The 26,894-nt window shown below is 42.3% G+C and overlaps 1 protein-coding gene across 2 annotated transcripts in view; it reads right to left on the bottom strand.

Annotated features, from left to right (window-relative positions):
- The window catches only part of PLS1 (plastin 1), a 218,038-nt gene that overhangs the window by 124,325 nt on the left and 66,819 nt on the right, over positions 1-26,894 (bottom strand). Inside the window, exon 1 of one of the 2 annotated variants that reach the window (XM_073579102.1) lies at positions 24,370-24,478. The exons of the other annotated variant lie outside the window; for it this stretch is intronic. The gene's annotated coding sequence lies outside the window, so the exon portion shown is untranslated. Of the gene's footprint in view, positions 1-24,369; positions 24,479-26,894 lie in introns of those variants that run through there. 2 annotated transcript variants of the gene reach the window in all.

Here is a 26,894-nt window from a genome sequence, read left to right as displayed (position 1 = left end):
TGACAGGTAAGAGAGACCGCCAATGGATCGCTTATCGCTGCTGCGTCGCTGGTGAGATCTGCCTGTTTGGCAGCTCACTAGCGACCATTTAGCGATGCACCAGCGCTCCTGACCATTGTCGGGATCGCTGGTGCATCGCTAAATGTAACGGGACCCTAAGTTGACAAAAGTGGCTGGCTCTATAAATGCCTGGAGGCAAAAAGCAGACGATCTGGAAGATAGACTACACTGAAACAATATCCGAATCATTGGTCTGCTGGAGCGTTCAGAAGGTCAGCAACCTGAGCAATTTCTAGAAGGCTGGCTTAAAGATTTTCTGGGAGATGAATTCTCCTCCACGTTCTCTGTGGAAAGGGATCATAGGGTCCCTACAAAACCTCTTCCTCCAGGTGCTCCACCCAGACTTTTCCTGGCGCGCCTCCTCAATTGCAAGGACAGAGATGCTATTTTACGTCTGGCATGGCAAAAAAGCCCTATTAAGTTTAATAATGCTACGGTTTCGATTTTTCTGGATTTCTCTATGGAACTCCAGAAGCAGCGGGCACAGTTCATGGAGATTAAGAAGCAGCTCAGGGAAAACAATGTTTTATATTCCATGATCTATCCAGCTCGACTCCGAATCGTCCATGAGGGTTCCACCATATTTTTTACGGATCCAGCGGAGGCAGCGGAGTGGCTACGGTCCCGTGGGGGGGTCTTGTGTGAAGAAATCCTAATATGCTTGCAGCCAGACGGAACTCTTTTGATAATTGTATGATTGGAGCTCTTTCCACTGGCGTCCAGTCTAACAACAATACCGGAGACTGTATTCAGTGAGGGTATCCCTTTGTTTAACCAATGATAGGAGCACAGGACTTTGCTCCTTTATATTTTTCTGGATTTTTTTATGTTCTCTCTTTTACATTAGTTTTGTTTGTTATTGTTTTTGTAGAAGCAGCCGTCTAAAATTTGCATGTGATATGTCTCTAAATTTTGCCTGAGCGATAATGTATGCTATATTCAGATCAGAAGATATGGGTTCTGATGAGGACCCTCAAATCTCCCCTGTAAAAAGATTAAGGTATTCTCCCAGATTAGGCAGTATCACCCTCAAAGTGTGGCTTTGGTGGAGACGCACCTGACCAGGGATACAGTTAGGTGAATACAGAAGCCATGGGCACAATGGTTCATTCATGCGTACCACACTAGTTATTCAAGGGGGGTTTCATTATTGATACATAGAGACGTTAGGTGGGAGGTCAGAGAGGCTCGTGGAGATCCTGAAGGCCGCTTTGTTTTTGTATATGCATTAATAGACTCAAGAAAATATGTCATATTGTGTATATATAACTCGCCCCCAGCTAATATGTCAGTCCTTCAAATGGCGATGAGTTTCGCTTTAAATTACCCGGATGCGCATGTTATATGTATGGGGGACTTCAATTTAGTCATGAATAACTGCCTTGATAGGCTTATATTGGGTGATGGGATATCCGAGGGGCCCCCCCTCTCCACCTCCATCTCAGCTGGCATTATTTATGGAGGGCAGTGGATGACTAGATTTATGGAGGGTGCACCATCCCTGAGGTGAAAGAATACACTTGCCATTCATCTACCAGGCGCACTTTGTCATGCACAGACTATATATTTGGATCCACAATTTGGTGGTGTGGGTGGATAATGTCGAGCATAGCAATAAAGGGAACTCAGATCATAGCCCGGTTATACTTAGACTTAAATTTGGGCACCCGAATAATAATATAGTATCGAAGTTAAACCCATTCTGGCTGAAACTAATAGGATCTAATGATAGAATTATAGACCAATTAAATTGTTTCATGTTGTGAGTTCATTTTCCCCTCCGTCACTGAGGCCTGGTGAACTCCCTATTCTAGTGAAGGAAGGTAGTGAGCCTGATTATCAGGCACCTGGGACTAATGAAGACGATTGGCTGAGTGGAGTCACTGACTTGGATTTAAGGCAGCCTACGCCCTTTCTGCCCTGCGGGTGATTTCTCTGTGGACTCTTGGACACCAGTCTGATTCCTGCTCTCCTAAAGCTAAGTTTTCTGTTTTGCCTTTTTGCATTTAAGATTTGTTTTTCTTGCTTTTTGGATTCTGCCACTCCCTGCTGGAGTGTGCAGTGTTCCGTTAGCTCTGTCTTCAGAAAGTACCTGAGTGCTGATTTAGTTTTTGAAGCTTAGTTGCTTCAGGGCCATTTTTATATCAGCTTGTTGGCTTTTGTCTCTGATAGGGTTTTGGCAGATTGCAGACAGCAGCCTTCCTATCCGTTCCTATCTAGGTAGTTTTTGGGCCCCGTCTTTGCTCAGTCTGTCTTTCTGTCTGTGTGAGTGTTTTCGTCTTGCTTCACCGTCATTATATGTGGGGGGCTGCCTATTGCTTTGGGGTCTGCTCTGGGGCAGTTAGATTTCCCCTTTCCTTCTTTAGGCCTATGTATCTCTCCGGCTGTGATCGAGGGGTCTAGGTCATCGTAGGAACCTCCCACGGCTACTGCTAGTTGTGTTGATAGGTTCAGGGGTCTACAATCTGATAGTTGCCAACTTCTCTGGTTTTCTGGACTTAGCTAGCATTTCTGTTTTTGCCTCCTACGGTGACTCAATCATAACATAATCACCCGCCAAACCGCAGATCCTTGGGTACTCAATAGCAGGAAAGAATTGTGTTTAAAAAAAAAAAAAAGTGTGTATATTCTTTCCTCTATATCTCTGAGGCCGTAGGGGGAATTTTTTTTTCTCTCAATGGAGATAAAGCAAGTGTCTGATCGTGTGGAGCAGCTCGCTGCTGAAGTGCGAGGAATTTCCGCCTATCTTGCTCGTTCACATGCTGTTGAACCAAAGATCCCCACACCTGATGTATTTTTTGGGGATCAATCTAAATTTTTGAGTTTCAAAAATAATTGTAAATTATTTTTTGATTTGAAGCCTAACTCGTCGGGGAGCCCAGCGCAGCAGGTTAAAATTGTCATCTCTTTGCTGCGCGGCGATCCCCAGGATTTGGCGTTTTCTTTGAAACCAGATGACCCTATTCTGACTAATGTGAACGCATTTTTTCAAGCCTTGGGGTTGCTGTACGACGAACCTAATGCTATTGATCAGGCTGAAAAGACCCTGTTAGCATTGAACCAGGGTCGAGAATCTGCAGAGTTGTACTGTCAAAAGTTCCGAAAGTGGGCGGTCCTTACTACCTGGAATGATAGTGCCTTGGCTGCTCTCTTTCGGAAGGGTTTGTCAGAAGCCGTAAAAGATACTATGGTGGGATTTCCTGTTCCCTCTGGTCTGGACGATTCTATGTCTTTAGCCATTCAGGTTGATCGGCGTTTACGTGAACGCAGGATTACACGAGAGGTGTTGCCACCGGTTGAACAGACGTCTGAACCTATGCAATGTGATAGAGTTTTGTCTAAGGTGCAACGTCAGGAATTCAGAAGGCGTAATAAGCTGTGTTTTTTCTGTGGAGATGCCTCACATATTATTTCTGTTTGTCCTAAACGTGAGAAACGCTTCGCACACACGTTTTCTGTTGGTGGGGTTCAGCCTAAGTTTCTTTTGGCGATTACTCTGATCTGTTCCCTGTCCACATTTTCCGCCAAGGCTTTTGTGGATTCGGGAGCAGCGCTAAACCTAATGGACTTGGATTTTGCTAAACGTTGTGGATTTCCGTTGACACCTCTGCAGACGCCTATCCCTTTGAGGGGGATTGATGCTACCCCTCTGGCTAAAGATAAACCTCAGTTTTGGACCCCGTTGGTCATGCGGGTCGCCCCAGACCACCAAGAAAATTGCAGATTTTTGGTGTTGCATGGTCTGCATGATGCTGTTGTTCTGGGGTTTCCCTGGTTGCAGATTCATAATCCAGTTTTGGATTGGAAGTCTGTGTCTGTGGTGAGTTGGGGTTGCCGGTGTACCTTTAGTGAGGCTCCGGTTTTTTCCACCTCTCCTCAGTCGCATGAGGTTCCTGACTATTTGGCGGACTTCTATGATGTATTTAGTGGGAATGAGTCTGCGTCCTTGCCTCCTCATAGGAGTTATGACTGTGCAATTGAACTAAGCCCGGGGTGTAAATTTCCTAAGGGTCGGCTCTTCAATTTATCTGTACCCGAGCACAAGGCTATGCGGTCCTATATTAAGGAGGCGTTGGAGAAGGGTCATATTAGACCATCCTCTTCACCCTTAGGTGCCGGGGGTTTTTTTGCGGCCAAGAAGGATGGTTCTTTGAGTCCTTGTATTGATTATCGTGCCCTCAATAAAATTACTATTAAATATCAGTATCCGTTACCCCTGATTTCGGATCTATTCTCTAGAGTCAGAGGTGCTTGCTGGTTTACCAAGCTTGACCTCAGGGGGGCGTATAATCTTATCCGCATTAAGCAGGGGGATGAATGGAAGACGGCGTTTAATACTCCGGAGGGACATTTTGAGTACCTGGTGATGCCTTTTGGGCTCACTAATGCCCCTTCTGTCTTCCAGTGCTTCATGAACGATATTTTCCGAGACTTTGTCGATAAATTTTTGATTATCTATCTGGACGATATTTTGATCTTCTCCAAGGATTGGGATGCTCATGTGGAACATATTCGGACTGTGTTCCGGATCTTGAGAGAGAATTCTCTGTATGTCAAAGGATCAAAATGCCTTTTTGGAGTACAGAGGATTTCTTTTTTGGGATTTATTTTGTCTCCGTCAACTATTGAAATGGACCCGGCCAAGGTACAGGCCATTTATGATTGGGTTCAGCCCACTTCTTTGAAGGCCCTCCAGAAGTTTTTGGGTTTTGCTAATTTTTATCGGAAATTTATAGCAAAATTTTCTAGTATTGCCAAACCATTGACTGACCTGACCAGGAAGGGTGCGGATGTGTTGAATTGGTCTCCGGAGGCGGTTGCTTCCTTTCAGGAGCTGAAGCGTAGATTTACCTCCGCCCCGGTTCTGCGGCAGCCTGATGTCTCACTCCCGTTTCAGGTAGAGGTGGATGCTTCTGAGATTGGTGCAGGAGCTGTGTTGTCCCAAAAGGATCCGGTAACATCTAAAATGAATCCCTGTGCTTTCTTTTCCCGAAAGTTCTCTTCATCTGAACGTAACTATGATGTGGGGAATCGGGAACTGTTGGCCATGAAATGGGCATTTGAGGAGTGGAGACATTGGTTGGAGGGAGCCAAACATCAAGTTGTGGTCCTCACTGACCACAAAAATTTGATTTACCTAGAGTCGGCTAAACGCTTGAACCCTAGACAGGCTAGGTGGGCCTTGTTTTTTACACGTTTTGATTTTGTGGTCTCTTTCCTTCCTGGAACTAAGAATGTCAAGGCAGACGCCCTCTCTAGGAGTTTCTTTGCTGATTCTCCTATGGTGACCAAGCCTGCTACCATCTTAGGCGAAGGGGTAGTTCTTTCTGCCATCTCGCCCGATTTGAGACTTGCTCTGCAAGAGTTCCAGGAGGACAAACCTGAGCGTTGCCCCAGTGGAAAGTTGTATGTTCCTGACCAGTGGAAGAAGAGAGTGATGTCTGAAGTACATTGCTCTGCATTGGCTGGTCATCCAGGTATTTTTGGTACTAGAGATCTGGTGAGTCGCTCTTTTTCGTGGCCCACCTTGTCTCATGATGTCAGGAATTTTGTGCAGTCCTGTGGGACTTGCTCCCGGTCTAAATCTTGTTCTCGCTCTAGTGGGTTGTTGATGCCTTTGCCGGTCCCCAGGAGGCCATGGACCCATATTTCAATGGATTTCATCTCTGATATGCCGGTCTCTCAAAGAATGACTGTTATTTCGGTGATTTGTGATAGGTTCTCTAAGATGGTTCATCTGGTACCACTCCCTAAGTTGCCATCTTCCTCTGAGTTGGTGCCCCTGTTTTTGCAACAGGTGGTTCGCTTGCACGGGATTCCTGAGAACATTGTATCTGACAGAGGAGTTCAATTTGTGTCTAAATTTTGGAGGACGTTCTGTTCCAAGTTGGGAATTCAGTTGTCCTTCTCCTCTGCTTTTCACCCTCAGACCAATGGGCAGACAGAGAGAACAAACCAGACCTTGGAGTCGTATTTGAGATGTTTTATTTCCGCTGATCAGGATGATTGGGTTTCATTTTTGCCCTTGGCCGAATTTGCTTTAAATAATAGAGCTAGTTCTGCCACTTTGATGTCACCTTTTTTTTGTAACTTTGGGTTTCATCCTCGATTTTCTTCAGGGCAGGTGGAGCCCTCTGCCTGCCCAGGTGTTGACACTGTGGTGGAGAGAATGCACCAGATCTGGGACCAAGTGGTGGATAAGTTATCTCTCTCCCAGGAAAAGGCCCAGCGGTTTTCCAATCGACATAGGACCATTGGTCCCCAGTTTAAGATTGGTGATATGGTGTGGTTATCATCAAAAAATATTGCTATGAAGGTGGCTTCTCCTAAGTTTAAGCCTAGATTTATTGGACCTTACAAGATTTTGGAGATTATTAATCCGGTCTCTTTTCGTTTGGCTCTTCCTGTCACATTTAAGATCCATAATGTGTTCCATAAGTCCTTGTTGAAGAGGTTTGTTGAGCCAGTTGTGCCTGAGGTGGCACCTCCGGACCCTGTATTGGTTGAAGGTAACTTGGAATATGAGGTAGAGAAAATTCTGGATTCCCGTCTGGCTAGACGGAGACTCCAGTATTTAGTTAAGTGGAAGGGTTATGTTCAGGAGGATAATTCCTGGGTCTCTGCCTCTGATATTCATGCCAAAAGATTGGTGCGTGCCTTTCATCGGGCTCACCCTGATCACCCTGGTAGCGTTGTTGAGGGTTCGGTGACCCCTCCTCAAGGGGGGGGTACTGTTGTGAGTTCATTTTCCCCTCCGTCACTGAGGCCTGGTGAACTCCCTATTCTAGTGAAGGAAGGTATTATCAGGCACCTGGGACTAATGAAGACGATTGGCTGAGTGGAGTCACTGACTGGATTTAAGGCAGCCTACGCCCTTTCTGCCCTGCGGGTGATTTCTCTGTGGACTCTTGGACACCAGTCTGATTCCTGCTCTCCTAAAGCTAAGTTTTCTGTTTTGCCTTTTTGCATTTAAGATTTGTTTTTGTTTTTCTTGCTTTTTGGATTCTGCCACTCCCTGCTGGAGTGTGCAGTGTTCCGTTAGCTCTGTCTTCAGAAAGTACCTGAGTGCTGATTTAGTTTTTGAAGCTTAGTTGCTTCAGGGCCATTTTTATATCAGCTTGTTGGCTTTTGTCTCTGATAGGGTTTTGGCAGATTGCAGACAGCAGCCTTCCTATCCGTTCCTATCTAGGTAGTTTTTGGGCCCCGTCTTTGCTCAGTCTGTCTTTCTGTCTGTGTGAGTGTTTTCGTCTTGCTTCACCGTCATTATATGTGGGGGGCTGCCTATTGCTTTGGGGTCTGCTCTGGGGCAGTTAGATTTCCCCTTTCCTTCTTTAGGCCTATGTATCTCTCCGGCTGTGATCGAGGGGTCTAGGTCATCGTAGGAACCCCCCACGGCTACTGCTAGTTGTGTTGATAGGTTCAGGGGTCTGCAATCTGATAGTTGCCAACTTGTCTGGTTTTCTGGACTTAGCTAGCATTTCTGTTTTTGCCTCCTACGGTGACTCAATCATAACAGTTTCATCTCGTCCCACCCGGAACCCCGAGATGTTAATTTATTTTGGGATACCCTTAAGGCGTATTTGAGAGGATGTTTATCTTCTACAATTTCTTATATCGAAAGGGTAACTTCAAGGGAGGATGATGAGATGGAACAACGACTAAAGGACTCAAAAGCTGCATATATATCTAGTAACATAGTAACATAGTTATTAAGGTTGAAGGGAGACTTTAAGTCCATCTAGTTCAACCCATATCCTATCCTAACTTGCCCTAACATGTTGATCCAGAGGAAGGCAAAAAAAACCCATGTGGCAACAGTAAGCTTCACATTGGGGAAAAAAATTCCTTCCCGACTCCACATACGGCAATCAGACTAGCTCCCTGGATCAACGCAATATTAAGGAGACTAGTGTATATACCCTGTAAGATTATACTTTTCAAGAAAGGCATCCAGTCCCTTCTTAAATTTTAGTAGTGAATCACTCATTACAACATCATATGGCAGAGAGTTCCATAGTCTCACTGCTCTTACAGTAAAGAATCCGTGTCTGTGAGTATGCTTAAACCTTCTTTCCTCCAGACATAGAGGATGCCCCCTTGTCCCCGTCACAGGTCTAAGAGTAAAAAGATCATTAGAAAGGTCTTTGTATTGTCCCCACATATATTTATACATTGTAATAAGATCACCCCTAAGCCTTCGATTCTCCAAACTAAATAACCCCAAGTGTAATAACCTGTCTTGGTATTGCAGACCCCCCAGTTCCCTAATAACCTTGGTTGCTCTTCTCTGCAGACCAATGAGAATTGAATGGAGTGGCTGACCTTCCAGAGAATATATACCCAATAGATGGACACTAAGTCTAAACATAAATTATTTTTTACCTGTCAATTCTACTTTGAATTAGGAAACCAGGCAAGTAAATTCTTGGCTTTCCAACATAATACGTCTACTGCTATACTCCAAATTCAGAAACCGGATAACTCTATAGTGACCTCGACTGAAGCTATACTCCATTGTTTTTGCGAGTGTTATATAGCTCTAGGAGTGATTTTGACATCTCGGAATGTTTGGATTATATGTCAGACATAACATTTCCTACAGAGTCCTACCCAGCGGGGCCTTTATGGATGCTGAGTTTACTATAGAAGAGATAGAGGGTGCCATGGCGGATATGGCTTCTGGGAAGGCGCACGGACGGGATGGATTCCCCATTGAACTTTATAGGAAATATCGAGATATATTGGCACCGCTTCTTTTGAGGGTATTTCAGGGGGTTTGGGGTGGAGGATCTTTACTGGAATCCTTTTAAGAAGCAAATATTGTTGTACTTAAAAACGAAGGGAAGGACCCCCTGGATTGTGGATCTTACCGCCCCATATCGTTGGTAAATGTAGACTAGAAAATTTATACTAAGGTCCTGGTCACTAGACTGAGCTCAATTATACTGGACCTTATACATCCGGACTAGACTGGCTTCATGCTTGGTAAGAGCACCTCTATCAACATTAGGTGGGTTCAGTCGGTAGTCCAATATAGTTCTCTAGTACCGGATAATAACTGAGCTTTGACATCGCTAGACGCGGCTAAGGCCTTTGATTCTTTCAAATGGCCTTTCCTGTCTGCATGTCTGCAAAGATATGGCTTTGGAGTCAAGTTACAAAAATGGATTGGTGTACTATATATGAAACCTAAAGCTCGTATAATTATAAATAACTCTATATCAGAATCATGATCTCTGTTTAGAGGGACGCATCAGGGGTGCCCTCTTTCCCCGGCACTTTTTGCTCTTGCAATTGAGGTGTTAGCAATGCGTATACGATTCTCTCCAAATATTAGGGGTATAAGTGTAGCAGATCGTCTGGATACTATTGGTTTATATACTGATGACATGGTGATATTCATGGATAGGGTGGAAGAGACACTGACACAGGTGATTGGTACTATAGATAAATTTAGTAAATATTCGGGCCTATACATAAACTGGGACAAATCCGCCTTATTGCCCCTTTCCCATAGTCCGATGCCCAGTCTTGAGACCATATCTTCATTGCCTATTGTATCTAATTTTAAATATCTAGCAATTAATATCTCTAAATGTAGTGAACTTGACTTACAACTTAATATTCATCCATTATTGGAACTAGTCAGGTTTAAGTTTGCAACTTGGAGTAAATCTGTTGCTGGTCGTATAAATCTAATTAAAATGATTTCACTTACTAAGCTTAGTTACTCCCTTCAACACAGCGCTGTATTGATTCCTAAATCCTTCATTGCAAGTGTAAATTCCCTAACTACATTTTTTATATGGGGGGAAACTAGGCCCAAACTGAAATTGTCTACTTTGCAGAGATCTAAACAGATGGGAGGGGCGGTATTGCCAAAATTTTTTCTATATTATTTAACTGGGCATGTTAAAGCTCTGAGTAAATGGATGCCTGATAATTATCTACCTAATTCTGAGAGTCATCTAACCCATGCTGCGAAAATCGACTGCCCATTGGGTTTTCTCGAATCGGATAAAATCAATTTCCATCGTTTGTCACCCCTACTTCGATTAACGAGATCAGTTTGGAGACAAATTAAAAAAGTTATTTGATTTGATAACGTTATAGCTGAAATGCCCTTATGGAATAATACTTATTTTCCGGTCCTATTAAATCACACATCCACTAATTTTTGGATTTTGTATGGTGTTTCCTCGGTAGGGGTACTATATGATCACGGTACTCTAATGTCATTTGAGCAAATACAGACTAAATACAATATTCCGAGGTCCTAATTTTTTCACTACCTTCAGCTCAGGTCAGCTTTTCAATCATATTTGCGCTGTATGGACGTGAGCCGCACTATCTCATCTATCCCTTTGATAGGAATTCTTAACTCACAGGGCCCCCAGGGTCTCATCTCTTCTTTATATACATACATGTTATTTGTGGGAACTGACTCTGATATGAGATCAATCAGGGGAAGATGGGAGGGACTCATCCCTGATGTGCAGGAGGAGGAATGGGAGGAAATTCTTGAATCTCCAACTAAGGTATCCCCATCTATTAATAATAAAATGACCCAATTATATATAATATATCAATCATACTTAACCCCGGTCGGTTCCAGTCATCAGAATTTCTGAGATGCCGTTCATTAGATGCAGATTTTATACATATGATATGGGGCTACCCTATTATCCTCCTCTATTGGAAGGAGGTAACATCATTGTTGACATCTCTAGTACAAACCCATGTTCTTCTCAGTCCAATAATGTGTCTATTTGGGGTGTTGGATGAAGAAACTTGGGGGCATTATGTTAGAATTTTCCTGCGTTAGACATTTTTTCTGACTAGAAAGGTATTGGCATTACGTTGGATGGGTGGTTTGCGTCCCTCTCTTAGAGCTTGGATTGAACTGGTGAACTCAGTTATACCATATGAGCGTACATTATATCAAAATAGGGGGTGTTTGGGGAAATTTGATAAGATTTGGGACAGATGGAACTCTTCTCATCTTACTTTACTAGTGAGTAGTGGCTTAACGCCACCGTAAATGTTATGGTCTATAGTTTATGGCATCACATGGTGGTTAATATTGTATAACTGTATTTGATGGTGGGATAGTTGTAGTTTTGTAGTTTAAGAGTAATTTTTTTGAGGCATGCACTATCAAACATATATTAGGTTGAATGATGTTTGATGTTCTTTGTTCATTTGTTAATTGGTTGATTACTTACATAATGATACAAAGATTTGTATAATCAACATTGTACAAACAGTTTATTGTGCAAACTTGTTCTTTTTTATCGATTACTTTGACAAATGCACATATGTTATTCTGGCTATATACCAATGTGTACATTCTTTTGTGTTAATAAACAAATTTTAATAAAAGCCAGACTGGAATTTGCCAAACTACATATTGACAAGCCACAAAGCTTCTGGGAGAAAGTCATATGGACAGATGAGACAAAAAGTGAACTTTTTGGCAAGGCACATCATCTCTATGTTCACAGATGGAAAAATGAAGCATATCAAGAAAAGAACACTGTCCCTACTGTGAAACATGGAGGAGTCTCTGTTATGTTCTGGGGCTGCTTTGCTGCATCTGGCACAGGGTGTCTAGAATCTGTTCAGGGTACAATGAAATCGCAAGGCTATCATGGGATTCTGGAGAGAAAAGTGCTGCCCAGTGTCAGAAAGCTTGGTCTGAGTCGCAGGTCATGGGTCTTGAAACAGAATAATGACCAAAACACACAGCTAAAAACACCCAAGAATGGCTAAAAGGAAAAAATTGGAGTATTCTGAAGTGGCCTTCTATGAGCCCTGACCTAAATCCTATTGAGCATCTTTGGAAAGAGCTGAAACGTGCCGTCTGGAAAAGGCAACATTCAAACATGAGACAACTGGAGCAGTTTGCTCTTGAGGAGTGGGCCAAAATACCTGTTGAGAGGTGCAGAAGTCTCATTGACAGTTACAGGAATCGTTTGATTGCAGTGATTGCCTCAAAAGGTTGTGCAACAAAATATTAAGTTAAGGGTACCATCTTTTTTGTCCAGGCCTATTTCATGAGTTTAATTTTTTTTAATTCAGTGGAAGCATGGCTGAAAAGCAATGTCTGACTTTCATTTGTTCATTTTCATAGATTTTTGATTTATTATTACTTTTGTCAGATTCAAGTTATTTCTGTGACCATTGTGGGTTTTTCTGTTATTAAACGAGGGGTCCCAACAATTTTGACCACATGTGTATGTTTGACTCTAAAACACTGCTGCATTTCAGAGAATAACAAACTATAAAGGGAATCTGTCACGTATTTTTAGCCCTATCAGCTCCCGGCACCACCATCATGGGCTTATCTACAATATTCTGTAATGCTGTAGATAAGCCCCTGATGTAACCTGAAAGATAAGAAAAATTAGATTATACTTACTGGGGGGCGAGGTTGGGTGCGGTGGGTGTTGCAGTCCGGTCCAGCGCCTCCCATCTTCTAGCAAAGCCATCCTCCTTCTTACGTCTGCCGCGGCTCCTGTGCAGGCGTACTTTATCTGCCCTGTTGAGGGCCGAGTAAAGTACTGCAGTGTGCAGGCGCCGGGAAAAGTCAGAGAGCTCCGGTGCCTACGTACTGCAACACTTTACTCTGCCCTCAACAGGGCTGATTAAGTACGCCTGCGCAGGAGCTGCGGCGAAATAAGAAGGAGGACGGCTTTGCTAGAAGATGGGAGGCACCGGACCAGACCACGACACCCATCGGACCGGACTGGATGCCCGTGTGAGTATAATCTAACTTTTTTTTCTTATCTTTCAGGTTACAACGGGGGTTTATCTACAGCATTACAGAATGCTGTAGATAAGCCCCTGATGGCGATGCCGACAGCTGATAGGGCTAAACATAGGTGACAAATTCCCTTTAAAATAAAACTGCCATGGATAATCCGCATGTGAGACTAGTCAAAAAGGCAGGTACCTGGAAGCTTCTCCAACCTGCTGCCAATGACTGACAGTTTTACCCGTATACACATATGCAGGGAGAGACTGTCACTCAAGGGGTGCAAGCAGGGAGAAGCCACAGGGGAACAGTCTTTTCAAGTAGTCACTTGTGTGGCTTGGTCCCTGGGGCTTTTAAAACCTGATTTTCTCCTACACTGCACAGTATTTCTAAAGTCAAAAATACCTGGCTGGAATCAGGCAGTCAGTGTCTGATAAATGCTGCCCGTGGATCGGTTCCCTTTGAGATTATAAAATATCTAAAATATGATACTTTGTGCATCTGGAACGGAGATTACTATTCTTTTTTCCAAGAACATATATTGAAAGTACATATATATAATCCCAGTCTGCTTCCTGGTTCAGCATGGTCTCACTATCACTGCTCAAATAGGGAGTAATTTATGGAGCTCTTTATGAACTGCTACTTGTGCTATGTAGTCACTTTTACTTCTACTATGGATGCACTTTGTGGCTTGAAAATACCCTTGTTATCAGTGGAATTTTAATGGCCCTAGAAGCTGAAGTTCAATGCAGCCATGATATAATTATCTCCTTTATGGATGACCAATTTTGAAGGCTAAAGATGGTTTTTATTGTTGAAAAGGAAAAAAGTTGACAGCAATCACTATCCAAATTAATATAGGTAATTGAAGGTGGCCATAGGTAATTAAAAAGGTGGCCCTATGAGTTGGTCTTGAGAGTACAGCCCCTGTCCATAGGCTGTATGTCCGGTATCCTTAAACTCAAAAGAGCTTCCAAAGACAGACTTGGTTCAAGTCGCTCCATTTAGTAGCTCCCAAGGGGCCTCTGATATTCACCCTTTCATCCTTATACAGGAATCTGACCCTCGCTGCAGAAGATCCTGGGTTGTGTCCGTAGAGTAGCTGCTATCTGTTGGAGAGGGCTGATGGAAGAGGTGTTAGCATGCCAGATCAGAATTGTATCAGGTCTAAATAGATCTAATAAAATGATTTCTGGGATTCCTTCTGTAGTAGAAGTCCATAATAAAACTGAAAACATTTCTCTTGAACCCAATACAATATTACAATAAGTACAAAATGAGTCACCTGTAGACGTAGAAATGACTTTGAAGCATATGCTCACACGTTTTTTGTTTTGAATGCAAGTTAAAAAATATAAAACACCCATGCATTTGCATTAAAGGAAACCTGGCACATGAGAAAAAGCTATTAACCTGCAGATATTGAGTTTAAAACATACTCCTAAAACCTATCAGCTGATTCATGCTTGCCGTATTAGACACTATTGCAGCCTTGTATGTTTTACCTTGGAAAGCTGCAGAGTTTCAGAAAAAATTACTTTGAAAAGCCAGCTGGGAACTGCACTGTGTGTCTTGGATGACTAGTCCGAGGCAGGTCCTTTTTTGGCTTCTCCCCACCTCGCTCCCATGACAGCTTTCTTCCTATACACAGGAATACAATTGTCATTCATGGGCATCCAGGGACCTGACTCAGACTAGTCATCCAAGATGCATAGTAGGGAGGTAAGTTAGCAGTTCAGGCATGATGTCGCCACCACCTTCTCCGCTCTTCAGAATCTGACAGTGGAGGCATCCAGTGCAGGAGGTAATATTGTGGTAGTTCACTCACATGGCGGCACACAGAGGCAGGAAAAAATGGAAACACCATCTCTTTAAAGTCCTCACTGGTTTATTGTAAGGCAGCATAAACCAAGTAGTAGGGAAAACAAACTCAGTCTTTCCGGCTAAAACAGGAACAAAACAACAAAAGAAAAACAAAATGCTGCAACACAGTCCATACGTTGCGGGTGGCACTACGATCTGGAGCAGCACAGGTTCAGTCTGTGCTCGATGAGTCACAAAGCCTATGGAGACTCCTCTCTCCAGGCTAGCTGAACCCAGAATGCCTGTAGAGCTTGGTTATTTCAACCCAAGCCTGCAACTTCCCCATCATGTGATTGTCATGCAGGTCCTGGCAGGTCTACCAGCTCTATGAAAGTCCACATAAAACCAGCCCTTTTATGCAACTTTACCCTCACAACACGTAGTGTGCTGGAGAAAAAATGCTCTGGTTTCACATCACTGACGCTGTTAAATGCGATGACACATATCTTCCCTCTATCACCTTACCAGTGACTCTGTCACAGTACGTACCACCCTACAGTGGCAAGTAGATATAATCTCCAGAGCAGACAGACTATAGGCCCCATTACACATAACGATGTCCCAGCGATCCCACCAACAATCCGAAATGGATGGGATTGCTGGGACATCGTTAGACAGCCCCTCCAGCGATCAGGAACAGCGAGCAAACTGGTTTCTAATGTAAACATCGGGTATCCAGGAGCCGCGGCTCTTGGATACCCGCTGTTTACCTTGGAAACCGGCGTACACGCTGGTTTCCAAGGTAAACATCGGGTATCTAAGAGCCGCGCGGCTCCTGGATACCCGTTGTTTACGTTGGAAACCAGCGTGTACGCCAGCGGGCCAGCAGGATACCAGCGATGAAAAAATGGCCCAGGCCGATCTAGCACGATCAGCGATACCCGGTGGGGGGGCCGGTTGCTGATCCCCGTCACACACAGCGATCTCGCTGGCGAAATCGCTGTGGCGTCACAAAATCAGCAATCTCACTAACGAGATCGCTGTGTGTGACGGGGCCTTAAGGCTCATGCTCTTATGGTCCAAATATGTCTGTTTCGACAGTTTAAACGTTAATCTTAAGAAAGCCAATCTATCCTACAAGATTCATTTTAAATTAAAATAGTTGTAGTTACAAATAGTTAATAATTTCATAAAAAAGTGACACAACTTTGAACTTTTTTTTATATTTGGTAGGCACTAGAGATGAGCAAATATTTTAATTTTTGGTTCGGATTACGATTGCAGAATTTGCAATATTCAACGATTTATCTGTCAAATATTCGTAGAACTTAGCCAAACGCCATTGGAGTTAAAGGGAGGCAAAATCAAACACACACAGACGACCTTAAAACGGACTTAAAAGCTGCCAAAACAAATAAAATTAGATGTATACACAAGAAAAGTGGACTCAATTCACCCACAGTACAAATTTTAGAATTGCATGGCAGCAATCAACCATATATGAGATATCAGGGTCTGGGCAAGCATATACAACTTTGAATTGACCTTAATATTAAGAGGAGGTGGGTGAGGAATTGGTGTAGGGCTGCTGTGCTGGGAGCCCTGACACCACATACAGCAGCTCAACCTGCTTTTATGCTCAGCCACAATCAGGTGGCACAAATATCAGTTTTGCAGACTACTATTGTCAGAAAAATTGAAGGATAGCAACACGGGCAGTTGACTCAAAGAGAGTGGAGGCCTGCCACAGGCAACACACATGAAGGAGATCCAACCAGTCTACACATTTCCAAAACTTAATGGCAGACACCACCAAAGTGGCATCAATTTCACCACAGTAGAAATAGTATAATAGAGACCAACACATCTTCCACTCCGGTCAACCCAGCAGATGAAGACAGACAATCAGGAGTGTTCACATTTCAAACAATTATCTGCAGACACCATCAAAGTGACATCAATTTCACCACAGTTGAAGTAGTATAATAGGGACTGATACACTTTCTACTACAGCTAATCCAGCAGATGAACACCCAACCAGGAGTGTTCACATTTCCAAAAATTTGAGGCAGACACCAATAAAGTGGCACCAATTTCACCACAGTAGAAATAGTATAATGGGGAGTGACATCTTTTCCACAACAGCCAACCTCGCAAATGGACACTCAAAGGAAGTGGAGGCCTGCCACAGGCAACACACATGAAGGAGATCCAACCAGGAGTCTACACATTTCCAAAACTTAGTGACTGACTCTACAAAGGTGGCATCAGTTTCACCACAGTAGAAATATTATAAAAGAGACAATCCAGCAGATGGACACCCAACCAGGAGTGTTCACATTTCCAAAAAGTAGAGGCAGACAACAACAAAGTGGCAGCAATTTCACCATTGTAGAAATAGTATAAAGGGGAGCGACATCTTTTTCCACAACAGCCAACCCAGAAGATGGACACCCAACCAGAAGTCTTCAAATTTGAAAAAACGAGGGCCTGACACCATCGAAGTGGCATCAAATTCACAAGAGTTGAAATACTATGATAGGGACTGACATGTCTTCCACTATAGCCAACCCAGCAAATGGAGACCAACTATGACTGTTCACATTTACACAAATTTGTGTGAACATCTGCAGCAGCAGCAACAGCAGGTACAGAAGCGACGCGAAAGATATTACAGACTGCAATTACGCAAAATCAATGCAGCCCACTAAAAAGTTCAACACTGCCTAGTCTGTACAGACTGCGATTGGGGTACAAAAGACCTTGGAGATCTATGAATTGTTCATCTTGATGAAAGTTAGGCAGTCTACACTTTTAAGGGATAGCCGGCTGTGCTTATATATCAGGACACCACCAGTAGCGCTGAAGATACATTCTGAGAGAACGCTGGTTGCCGGGCATGATAAAACCTCCAAGGCGTGAGAAGCGAGGCCAGGCCTCTCATCCATTTTTGAAGACAAAAAAAGGGAAAGTGTCCAAACCCTCCCTGATGGTATTGATATTTAGTTCTAGATACTGCTGCACTATCCTCACCATTCCTTCACCACGTGTCAGACTAGGACTGCTGTGCTGGTGCACAAGCTAGTCTAAAAAATGTGTCAAAGGGCTCACAGAAATTGCTTAAGCCACTTACACTACTGCTGAGGCTAATGTTTTGGCGTTGACGAATTGACATGCCATAGGTTGGAAGCCTAGAGTTGCGATGCACACTGTGTGCCTCACTGCTGTCTTGGCAAAAACCTCTCTTAAGGTTGTGTAAAAGCGTATTTTGATACTCCAGCATTCGCAGGTCCATTTCCAGGGCTGGAAGTATCTGGCAAAATTTTTATCTTATAACATGGATATAACAGAGTGGCAACCCAGTAGTCAGCACTATTTCAAATCATAACTATACGGGAATCATGTTGCAGATAGTGCAGCATCAAGGCACTCATAAGTCGGGCTCTTCCATGAGGTCTAAGCCCATGCTGTATTGGTGGCTGGGTAACATTGATGCTTATTTCCTCCGTCCCCTCCCGCCAACCACGAACAACAGAGAAGGGATGATTATCCTCTTCATTTTCTGACAGTTGCTGGCCCATCACCTCTTAATTCTCCATTTGTTCCTCGGATCGTGCACCTTTACTGTTATCAACAGCCCCCCCCCCTCTATCACAGTAATTGTGACAACAGTCTCAAACTTTGAGAAAATGTTATCCCTTTTGCATCCTCCTCTGCTTCCGCCTCTTCATCTGGAACTAGCAACTCCTTCCGCAGGCTATTCAAAGTCTATATACTTAGTCATGGCTTGTTGCTGCTGCCACAGTCACTGCAACATGTGCAGAGTGGAATTCCACCATGTCAGCATATCGCATATCAGCCTGTTAACTGGCATGGACCAAGACCTCTGTATCGATGTAAGTCAATTACCTGAGGGGTGCGAACGGCGGAAGTGAACAGCTTTCATGCTTTCTACGTCAGCTCATCGAGGCCAGGATAGTGGTGGAGAAAACGCTGTACCACCAGATTGAGGACGTCAGACATGCAAGGCACGTGTGTGAGCTTGCCTTGGTGTAGGGCCACCACCAGATTTGCACTGTTATCAGACCCGGCATTCTCTAGATGCATGATCAGCAGAGACAGAGATTGCTCAAATTCAGCCTGGAGAGCTTTCCACAACTCTTCAGCTGTATGACTGTGATCTCCAAAGCATATCAATATTAATACAACTGATTGCGATGAGCACTAGCTGCGCAGTACGGAGGTGGTGGGGATTCACTCTGTACTGTTGGAACGTGTGTCTCATTAAGGCGGAGGTTGAGGGTGCAGGTGGAGGCCCTAGAGGAGGTAGAGGAGGAGGCAGAAGCAGTGGAGGAAGTGTGAAATATAGAAGTTTGTCCTGCAAGCCTTGTGGATTCCAAGACCTGTGGATCAGAACCTTCCCGCCTGCCTCCACAGCCACCAGACTCACCCAGTGCCCAGTTACCGAGACGTAACTCCCTTGGTCATGCTTACTCGTCCAAGTGTCTGTGGTGAAATGCAGCTTGGCAGACATAAATTTTGTCAATAAACAGGTGATGTAGCACAGGTACAGCTTTCTTAGATTAGTAATGGCGACTGGGCAGCAATTTCAAAAGGAGATCTTCTCAACTGTATGACGTTAATAACAGAAGAAAGAATTGTTTGAGTGTGGAAGAGGCCTATTGTCAGGATATCCAGAACTGACATCAAGCCAGTGTCTGGACCCTGAGAAACCCGCGCTGCTGCAGGGGCTTACCGGAGTCCCTAGGGAGAGGAGCACGTCCCAGAGGCTGTGTACTAGCAGGACCTGGAGCACCTTACTGCTGGGGGCGTGGCGTAACCTCCAGAAAGCTAGGAGCAGAAGGAGAACTCCTAGAACGGTGATTACAGGACAAGGTTACCAAAGGGCATAGACAGAAACGTAAACCAGATAAGGCCGCGGTCAAAGCACGAGATAGCATGACAGTACCAAAGGATTAGACAGAACGGATTATCAGGACTTAGCAAGAGATCAGTAAACCAGAATGGGCAATAGATGGTACTGAAAGGGCAGGCAAGCGCACAACAGGGACAGACCGGGTCAGAAGCCAAGATATCAAACACAGAAGCATGCACACTGCACAAAGCACAAACGCACAGGGTTCACTTAAACTAAGCCAAGGGCAAAAGTATAGCTGACAGAGAACCCTGATAAAGAGTGAGAATAAATACCCCTCCCAGATCCAGAAAGAAGCCACATACACTTAACCCTGTGAGTGCAGGGAAAGAACCCTGTCCAAACCATGACACCTATATGACAAAGAAGATATGCTGCAAACAATTTCAAAGTGAGATCCACCCTACTGTAGAAATTTAGCAACAGAAGAAATTTTTTTTGTGGTGTGGATGAGACCTGTAAAACATAGACTTGATGCTCCAAACAATTTCAAAATTAGATCTCCCCTACTGTATGACGTTAGAAACAGAAGAAATTTTTTTGGGCTGTTGATGAGGCCTGTATAACAGACTAGATGCTCCAAATAATTTTAATTTCAACGTGAAATCTCCACTACTGTAGAAAGTTAGTAACAGAATTATTTTGTGTGTGTGAATGAGGCCTGTATAACATAGTCTAGATGCTCCAAACAATTTCAAAGTGAGATCTACCCTACTGTATGACATTAGTAACAGAATACATATATTTTTTGTGTGGCTGAGGCCTGCATAACAGACTAGATGGTCCAAACAATTTCAGAGTGAGATCTACCATGCTGTATGACATTATTAACAGAAGAATTTTTTTTGGGGGGGAGGGGGGCTGCTGATGATGAGGCCTGTATAACATAGACTATATGCTTCAAACTATTTCAAAGTGACATAAACCTACTGCATGATGTTAGTAACCGAAGAATTTTTTTTTATGTGGATGAGGCCTGTATAACATAGACTAGATGCTCTAAACAATTTCAAACTTAGATCACGCCTACCGTAGAATGTTAGCAACTGAAAATATGTTTTTTTTTTGTACTGGATAAGTAGTGTATAACATAGACTAGATGCTCCAAACAATTTCAAACGGAGATCTCCCCTACTGTATCACATTAGCAACTGAACAAATTTGTTTTTAGTGTGGATGTGGCCTGTATAACCTAGAAGATTCCATACTGGGATCTAGCCCACTGTATCATGTTTGTAAAAAAATATATTTTTTTTATGTTCAACAGCTCTGCACAAACAATTTCACCGCCACTAAATGACAAGGTGGGATATGGCAGACTGTATCACATTTAGCAACATCATTTTTTTTGTGGCAATGCAAATATTTTCCCACACTTTTTACCGAATGTTACCTTTTTTTCCAATTTTGTAAAATTTTGCTCGTGTTTCTGATCACGAATCTGAATGTGCCATATTCGTGCAGATTTTATGTTTGGTGATTGCTTTTTGAACAAATTCACTCATCGCTAGTAAGCCCATTAATTGCCTTCAGATTAGTGGAGGTCTGTCTACTGAAACCCCAACTAATCGTTCAATAGACCTTGAACAGTGTGTAGCTCAGCAGACAGGTGCACACTGTCTGAGTGCACACACAGCAGGGTACAGACAGAAAGCATAGGCTCCGAAGACTCTGGGTGCACACTCAGACAGGACTTGCATGATACTGTCTGCTGAACTGTGCACTATTCAGGGGTCTTTGAACAATCAGTGAGGGTCTCAAACATGCAGCAATTATTACTACATGTAATCAGACTGAGATCACTTAAAATGTAAAAATAAGTGTCAAAATAAGATCTTGACCTTTTAACATTTTACAGTCAGCAGTCATATGTAATTACTGAATATGTACACTGATCAGCCATAACATTAAAACCAATGACAGATTAATTTTATAGAATGGTACAGAATGCAAAATAGCAAGAATATCATCAGGCTTTAGCGCACTTCTTCTAGCCATATTAGCAATTAGCAAAACTGCAGGTCGTATTCTACAGAAATTATGTAGTCCACTCAAGAGTTCACTGGTTCACTGACAGATGTGTATGTCAAGTATGTTTGCAAAAATGCTATTATAAGTGTAAGCCAACATTTATACTAAACTTATTCTAAACATACAAGTAAATGAAAACTAAAAGAAATAATAACATTTAGTAACAAAGACTAACAAAAAAAAGTACCTTTTTTTAAAAATTTACCTTTCATTACCAAAGGGAGTCATTTTGACTCCCTACTATATTTATAGTAGGGAGTCAAAATGACTCCCTTTGGTAATGAAAGGTAAATTTTGCAAAAAAGGTACTCTTTTTTTCAAAAATTATTTATTGTCAAAAAATCCTTTTTTGCATCCTACATGAATAAAAGTCACCAAGTCTCAAGCCAGAATTCGGAAAAATGTAGTCACAGAAGAGACATAAAAATTGTGAGGAGTCAAAATTACTCCATTGGTAGTTCTAGTGTTAAGTGAATAATTATCTTGCTACATTGACACCTGTCAAGAAATGGGATATATTAAGCAGCAAGTCAACATTCAGTTCTGAATGCTGATATGTCAGAAGCAGGAAATAAGGGCAGGAGTAAAGGTCTAACCAATGTTGACAAGTGTCAAATTGTGATGACTAGACAACCAGGTTGTACAGCTACAAATTGCAAGTCTTGAAGGGTGTTCCCAGTATGGAGTGGTTAGAACCCACCAAAAGTGGTCCACGCAAGGACAAGGCATGCCAATTCACTTAGGGAGAAAAGTATAGCCTGTTTGGAGCAATCCAAAAGAAGAGCTACTATAATACAAACTGCTGAAAAAGCTTAATATTGGAAATGATACAAAGCTTTTGTAACATAGTCCACGTATCTGCAAGTGTTTAAAGTGTCTACAATTAACAAATGAGCATCAGAACCGGATCATGGAGTAAAGAAAGTGACATGGTCTGAAGAATCATGCTTTATTTTACATCATATGAATGGCAGGTGTCTGTGTGTCATTTAACTAGGAAAAGATGACACAAGGATGCACTATGGGGAAAGGGGCAATTCATCAGAAGCAGTGTGTTGCTCTAGGCCAGACCTGGGCAAAGTGTGACCCGTGGGCCACATCCGGCCCTCTGGCTCTCTAAGTCTGGCTGGACTGAGATAGCCCTGGGGCTGGAAACCAGAGGTCTGCGGGCCGCACAGAGCCCCTGCTCTAGGCAATTTTCTGTTGATAAACCTTGAGTCCTGACATTCATGAGGATGTGTTATAGTGACACATTCCTAAAGTCCTGGTCAAAAGTTTGAACCCAACTGATCATACAATGCCTTTCCTTGTTCTTACTTTAATGTGCACATGGTAGATTCAGACTGAAGGTAGCAAAATAACTAAGGCACACATATGGAAACAAGGCGAACAAGAGATGCTTGTTAAACAAACCAGAATATGTGTTCTATTATAGATTCCTGAAAGTCCCCACTCCTTTGATTCTGATGACATCTTTACACACACTTGGCATTCTCTCAAGAAGCTTCATTAGGTAGTCACCTAGAATGACCTCCAGTGAACAAGTATGCCTTGTCAAAAGTTCATTGGTGGAATCACCAGCCTTCAGAAAGTGTTTGTGACCATTAGGTGTTTTTTTTTTGCAGCGTCAGTGTTGGTATACAGTTTCATATAGTGCTGAGCCCTATTCCATAGCTGTTTTCCACCAGAATATACCAAAAAACACTCAAATGAATAAAGAGAAATTACAGTCCATTATTATTTTAAGACATGGAAGTAAGTCAACTAGGAAAATTGATAGAACCTTAAGGGTATCCTCAAGTGCAATCATGAAAGCCATCAATTAGTATGATGAAACTGGCTCTCAGAAGGACCAAAAGGAAGACCAAACATTACCTCTGCTGCAGAGGATGTGGCCAATACCTCACATAACAGCACTCATAAATGATGCAAAGACATCCAGTAACAGACACATCTCAACATCAACTGTCTTGAGGTAACTGAAAGAAGAAAGCCTTTATGATCAAATTGCTAAAGACAAGCCACTACTGAGGACCTCAAACAAGACAAGACTTGTTAGGGCTAAGCAAAACAAGAATTAGACATTAGATCAGTAGAAATCTATACTGTGGTCCAACTAATCAAAAATCAAGATTTTTCGTACCAATTGACATGTCTTTGTGGGACGCAGAAAAAGTGAGCAGATGGTTTCTAAATGTGTGGTTTACTGGTGACACTATTGATTTATTTCAAATTCACAGCATGCTTACCCACCATAGGTAGCACATTATTCTAAAATAACATGCCATCCCATCTGGTTTACACTTAGTGGGGTCAGTATTTGTGTTGCAACAGGACAATAACATAACACACTTCTCCAGGCTACGTAAGGGCTATGTGACCAAGAAGAAATTAGATATGTAAGTATCCTGCTGGCTGCGTCACTCTTTATCCATCCAGAGCAGTGTTCCCGAACTGTAATCCTCAGATACCACCAACAGGTCGTATTCTTATGATTTCTTAAGTATGATTATTTTCAGTGCACCAGGCATTGCTGAAGATGTCCTTTCCTATGGGAGATCTCTACATCAGGACCTGGTGAGGGTACTTGAGGATGGACACTGAGAGGCAATGGTCTACATTATTTACAACTATTATTTTCAGTAATGGTAGGGTTTATAACAATGCACCAAGCAAACTTGATACCGCTAGTGTCACTATGCTTCAAGCGAGCACAAAACATAATGAATGACAACAAGCAGCAGCACAAGAACAGTAGATTGGCAGTAGAGCAGCATACCTTGATGGATGGCTGGTGTGAAATGGAAAAATGTAGCCGTACATTTAAGTCATGCAATGAGCTGACGACCTGTCCTCTAGCTTGAACTTGGGAGGAAGGTGCAGCTAAGGGTTGTGTATTAATTATATAACATGAGAACTTTGTCCTGCGGGCCAACCTGAGCAGGGTGTGGGTGTGATCGTCTGATCTGCTACAAGTATTGCCTGACAGTATCTGTAGGGAAATATGAAATTGAAAGAAAGATTTCATTTTACTCTGGTACTAAGACAGCACTATACTATTTGCAGCTCCACTGACTGCCAAGCTATATTTATACCATGGAATGAAGGGTAAAATAATTTGTCCATATTGCCAATACTGTACATGGACTGCTTAATAACCTGGGAAGATCAGAAGTAAAGTATAATAAAATGTCCAGAACATACATTTTTAACAATATACATTATATTGTATTCGGTATATTTTATTTACAACCCCAATTCCAAAAAAGTTGCACTCCTGTATAAAATGCAAAGAAAGCAAGAATGCAATGATTTGGAATTCTCTAATAGCCATATTTTATCCGTAACAGAACATAGAACATAGATCAGAAGGTGAAGGTTGGACAGTCTTCAATTTCATTTGAAAAAATTATCTCAATGAGAAATTGATAGCAGAAACACATTTCAAAAAGTTGAATGACTACTGTTGTGTAGTCTTTTTACAACAGTCTGTAATATCTGGGAAGTGAGGAGACCAATTGCTGGACTGTAGGAAGAGAAATGTTGTCCCATTATTGCTGGATGAAGGATTCCAGCTGTTCCTGAGTCTACACTGCCACAGTTTTCATTTCATAATGCGCCAAATGTTTTCTGTTCGTGAATGTTCTTGCTGCGGGCGGCCAGGTAATCTCCCGAACTCTTCTGCTGTGAAGCCATACTGTTGTGATGGATGCAGTATGTGGTTTAGCATTGTACTGCTGAAATATGTCAGGCCTTCTGTAAAATAGATGTTGTCTAGATGGAACATATAATGTTCTAAAACCTCTATATAATGCTCAGCATTGATCGTTTAAAGATGTGCAAGCTGCTCATGTCATAGGCAGGAATGCAGCCCTAATACCATTAGAGATGGAGATTTTTGCACCACGCTGATAACAAGCTGGATGGTCCCTCACCCCATGAAGTCGGCAGCATTTCTAGATTGTGCTGATATATGGCCTCTCCTTTGCATGCTAGAGCTTTCACTAGCATTTGTATATTGTACAGAGAACTGTATTCACAAAAAATGATTTCTGGAAGTATTCCTGAGTCTATTCAGTGATTTACAAGACCGAATGATGCTTATTTTTAATGCTTGAAGGATTATATTTGCTTCTGACTCTGTAACATGCTCATTTTATCCACAGTCATGAGACTTAGTTGAAAATTGACCCTCCAACTATTTTTCATTAGAACCACTTACTTTTCCAGCTTTCTATTAACTGTCCCAACTCCCAACTTTTTTGAGATATGATTCTGCCATCAATTTAAAAACAAGTTAATTTTTTCAGCTTCTGATCCATGTCCTAAGTTCTGTTGTGAATAAAATATGGCTATAAGAAATTTCCAAATCATTGCATTATTGTTTTCTTTACATTTTACACAAAAATGCGCAAATTTAACATCATTGACCACATACCATTTCCCATGAAGGGATTCTGTGACAATAATGCTATGAGCCTTCTAAAATTAGATAAGTTGATGGCAATAGCCATAATACATTATTCACAAATTTTACAATGTAAAATGTTTTTTGTTGTTGTTTTTTTATTTTTTTAAGCTAAAGGGGTTGTCCACTTTTGGTCAACCCTATAAATTATTTATTCCCCAGTGTGAAATAAATCTAGCACACAACTCCCACACCGGGTCTTCTGACGGCAGAGTGATACTGTCATGCCATGATAGCACTTGTTAACTTGTACAACAGTTTTTTCCAAAATTTCCAAAATCTGATGAAATGAAAGTGACCATTTTAAATAATAATGTAACAGTCGTTTCAAATTAGACAGATCAATATTACAAAATTCTCTGTCCAGGATGGTTTTTCTGCTTCTAGGTTCTACATTGTTTTACAAAATAATAAAGTATTTATACAAACACACTGTTATAACCTTCAAATATTTGTTGTCCCAATTTCTAAAAACAACACCCCCATATTGATGAATGAATATAAAAGGTTCTGGCATACTGAGATGAAAAACCTCTGCAAAATGGATCAGTAACAAGTGCAGGCACAAAGACTGATGCAAAACCATGAATTTTACGTTATGTCCACATGATGAATATTAGCAGCACATTTTCTGTCACAGAATTACTTCTCTACTTTGCTGAAAAGCTACAACATCTTCCAAATCTTGCTTCCTGCCTGACCCTCACACCAGTTTTCTACCCGTTCGACAAAACAGCAGATTCAATTCAACGTGGCTTGTCAGTGCCTCCTTTAACCTAATCAGCCCACTGTGACCTGCTGCTTTGTCCCATCTCACGACACTCTGCTACCTCCTG

This window comes from Dendrobates tinctorius, unplaced genomic scaffold (assembly GCF_039654945.1).
Source record: "Dendrobates tinctorius isolate UK_male_01 unplaced genomic scaffold, ASM3965494v1 ptg000060l, whole genome shotgun sequence".
Taxonomy (NCBI): domain Eukaryota; kingdom Metazoa; phylum Chordata; class Amphibia; order Anura; family Dendrobatidae; genus Dendrobates; species Dendrobates tinctorius.
The sequence above is the reverse complement of the archived record's forward strand: the minus strand, read 5'-3'. Positions and strand labels throughout refer to the sequence as shown.